Raw genomic sequence first — 3,981 nt, forward strand, 5'->3', positions numbered from 1 at the left:
AAAGCTAGCAGAAGAATAAAGCAAAAAGAAATTTATAGAAAACAAATAAAATGGTAAATTTGAGAGCTAACATATCAATAATTATATTAAGTGTAAATGTTTTAGGTATACCAAACAAAAGACAAAGATTGGCAGAGAGGATAATAAAGCATAACACAATCATATGTAGCTTACAAGAAACTCACTTCAAATTCAATGACATAGTTGGGGTAAAAAGATGACGACTATAAAGGAATTAAAATAGAAACAAATGATAAACAACAGGAAAATATCTAAATATGTGGAAATTAAACAATACACTTCAAAATAACCTATGGGTCACAGGGTAAATCTCAAAAGAAACAACCAAACAAAAACCTACATGGAACTAAACAAAAGCACAAATAGAATACATCAAAATTAATGGAAGTCCACTAAAGCCCTGCTGAGAGAGAAATCTATATTTTAAATACACACATTACAAATGATGTAAGATGTCAAATAGGTAAATAAAGTTCCCATTTCTATAAATTAAAAAGGAAAATCAGAACCTACTCAAAGCAAATATAAAGGAGAGAATAATAAAGTAAGATCAGAAAACAATAGAATTAAAAATAGAAAATAAAGAAAAAAATGAATGAAAAACTGGTTCTTTGTAAAAATCAATAAATTGATAAACCTCTAGCAAAATTGACAAAAGTAATATAAAAATGTGAAAATTTTATCAGGAATGAATAAGACATATCATGCCATATCCTGTAGTCATAAAAATGATAAAGGAATACCATTAAAATTACATTAATAAATTCAATATTGTAGAATAAATGAACCAATTCCTTTCAAACCAATAACTACCAAAACTCAACTAAGATGAAATATACTATTTGATTGTCACTATAGCTTTCAAATAATTTGAATTCATAATTTAAAGCACCCAAAACAGAAATCTCCAAGATTATATGGCTTCACTGGAGAATAGTGCCAAACATGTAAAGAAGAATTATCACCAATTTTACACAATCTTTTCTGAAGAAAACAGAATTTTCCCCCAAATATCTTATAATACCAGTATTATTCTGATCCAGTATTATTTCTGGATTTTACTACCCAGAAAAAAAGGTAGTACACACACAAAAAAATTTACACACCTATAGCTCCCATGAATTTAAACACAAAAATCCTCAATAAAATATTAGAAAATCTACTCAAACAATATAAAAATAATTGTATACTATGACTAACTAGGGTTTATTCCCAGTGTGCAAAGCTGGTTTAGATTTTGAAAATCAATCAATCATTAGACAAAATGCAGTACTGCATTCAAAATAAAAACTGTCAGCAAGTTAGGAATAGAAGAGGGTTACCTTCAACTGATAAAGAGCATCTATTTAAAAACCTATGGCTCACATCACACTTCATGATGAAAACCAGATGTTTTCACCCTAAGAACAGGAACAAGGCAAGGATGTCCACTTTTACCATTTTTGAAGCATATAGTGGAAATTATGGATACTGCAATAAGGAAAGTAAAATAAAAGGCTTGCAGGTATGAAAGGAAGAAATGAAACTGTCCCTATTCAAAGATGATATGATTGTCTTCATAGTCAATGTCAAAGAATCTATGGGGAAAAAAAAAACTCAGAGAACTAAGAAGTGAATCCCAAAGTTTGCAAGATAAATTATCAACACGCAAAATCAAACTATTTTATATTTACTAACAATGAACATAAGAAAATCAAAATTCAAACACAATAAAATTTAACTTTTCTCTTCTGAAAATGAAACACCCCAAAATATATAAAATAATTTTTTGTGCACTTAACAAGACATATACAGGAAACGAATATTGAAAAATGCAAAATGCTGATGATAGAATTCAAGGACCTAAACAAATAGAGAGACATACTGTTTTCATAGATTGGAATACCCAACATGGTAAAGATGTCAGTTCTTCCCAGAATGAGCTACATATTTAATGCAAAATTCCCATCAATATTTTCTTTAAACAGAAATAATCTTATTCTAAAATATATATGAAAAGAACTAAGCCCAATAAAAATATAACCTTGACAATGAAAAATGTGAGCAGAATAAATTTGCTTGATATTAAGGCATATTACATGTCTTAGTTTGCCAGGACTTCCATGATAAATACCACACAATTGGTTGTTTTAAAAAGCAAAATTAGTTAGAACATGGTTTTAAAGGCCAACACTCCCCAAAATCAAGGCTACACATTCTTCAAGAGTTGGTAGCAATTTGTTGTCCACCCTCCACAATCCTCGGAGTTCTTTGACTTGCATCTCTGCCTCCACCACATGGCGATGTCAATGGTGTCCACCTGATGACTTTCTCTAACTTCAGTTTCCTCTTAATAAAGCGTCCAGGAACACAGATGAAGGCACACCCTAGTTCAGATTGGCCGCACCTAACAGGATTTCAGAAGGTCCAATTCACAACAGAGGCCACACCTAAATTGATAATACATATTCAAAGGGTCCTATTTAAAAATGAATTCACATCCACAGGAACATGGATTAAGATTCAACATCTGCCCTTTGTTGGATACATGATTCAGTCTACCACAGCCCAGCTTCTGGACCCTTCAAAATCATATTCTCCACACATGCAAAATGCATTCATCCTAACCCAACATTTCAAAGGCCTGAAACAATTTCAGTAAGAACGCTTAACAAAAAGTCTCTTCAAATTCAGTGTAGTTGTAGTCTGATCTGGGGCAAAATTCCTCTCCATCTGGGGACCTATGAAGATTAGAAAATAATCTATGTTTTCAAAATACATGGTGGAACAGGAATACGGTAGACATTCCTATCCAAAAGGAGAGAAATGAAAAGGTCCCCAGGGATCTGCGTGGTGCCTTTGGAGAATGCTGTTTTTTCACTTCTTGGGAGAGCTGGCCCCTTTTCCAAGAACTGAAGTATTTTAAAATCATTTGCATGCATGCATAGCCTGTTTACTATAAAGGGGGACCTTGGTTACCAGCTAGTTTGAAGTCTCACCCAGGAGAGGATGCTCTGTCTGGTACCGTGACGAATCAGGACTGGGACTCTGACCAGCTGTTAGCCAGGGATTTGCCAGCCTCTGAGCTCAGATGTTGTGGTTTCCTCCAGTTTGATGACAAAGAACACTCCCCTGCGGTTAAGTGTAAGGTTGAGGTTAGGGTTAGTGCTAATGTTAGGGTTTGAGTTAGGCTTAGTGTTAGTGTTCAGATTATGTTTAGGTTAGACTTTAGTTTAGCACTAGGTTTATGTTAAGGTTGGATATATTGTTCCCCCAAAATGGTATTTTCAAGTCCTAACCTCCTGTCCTGTGAATATGAACTTACTTGTAAATAGGATCTATGAAGATGTTATTAGTTAAGATGAAGTCAAACTGGATCAGAATGACCCTTAATCTAAACAGGTCCTTAGAGGAAAAGGCGATTTAGACAGAAACATGAGTTACCATGCAGAAACACAGACAGAGATGGTCATGTGAGAGAGGCAAAGCACCATGGATTGCCAGTGAGCCAGCAGTAGAACCCTAGATGTCATAGGAAGCAGGGTCCCGCTAACACCTGAGAGATGATAAATTCCTGCTGTTTAAGACGACTATCTGTGGTACTGTCACAGCAGCCCTGACATGCTAAAATAGATTCTGGTTCTAGTAAGTGGTGAACTGTTGTAACTAATACCTAAAATGCAGAAGTGGCTTTGGAATTGGTTAATGAGAAGAGGATGGGTGAATTTTGAGGTACTTGACAGTAAAAACCTAAACTGTCTTAAAAAGACTGTCAGTAGAGATATGGGCATTAAACGTACTTCTACAACTTGATTCTTGTTTTTTGCTTTTTTACATGGGCAGGAACCGAGAATCAAACCTGGGTCTCTGGCATGGCAGGCAAGAATTCTGCCACTGAGCCACATTTGCACTGCCCTTAAATATACTTCTAAGGACATTTTAGAAGGAAATTATGAATGTATTACTAGAAAATTAAGGGAA

The 3,981-nt window shown here is 34.4% G+C and overlaps 1 long non-coding RNA gene across 2 annotated transcripts; it reads right to left on the reverse strand.

The window, feature by feature from the left end:
- Positions 1 to 2,059: 2,059 nt before the first annotated feature.
- On the reverse strand, positions 2,060 to 3,515 carry LOC143661627 (uncharacterized). 2 transcript variants are annotated; one of them, XR_013164744.1, is made up of 3 exons: positions 3,445 to 3,515; positions 3,000 to 3,132; positions 2,060 to 2,407 (listed from the first exon to the last, which is right to left on the reverse strand). It is a non-coding gene; the product is annotated as an uncharacterized LOC143661627 (long non-coding RNA). The 2 variants fall into 2 exon arrangements; XR_013164743.1 differs by having other exon boundaries at positions 3,326 to 3,497.
- Between the last annotated feature and the right edge of the window lie 466 nt (positions 3,516 to 3,981).

The sequence above is a fragment of the Tamandua tetradactyla genome, chromosome 17 (assembly GCF_023851605.1).
Source record: "Tamandua tetradactyla isolate mTamTet1 chromosome 17, mTamTet1.pri, whole genome shotgun sequence".
NCBI classification, from domain to species: domain Eukaryota; kingdom Metazoa; phylum Chordata; class Mammalia; order Pilosa; family Myrmecophagidae; genus Tamandua; species Tamandua tetradactyla.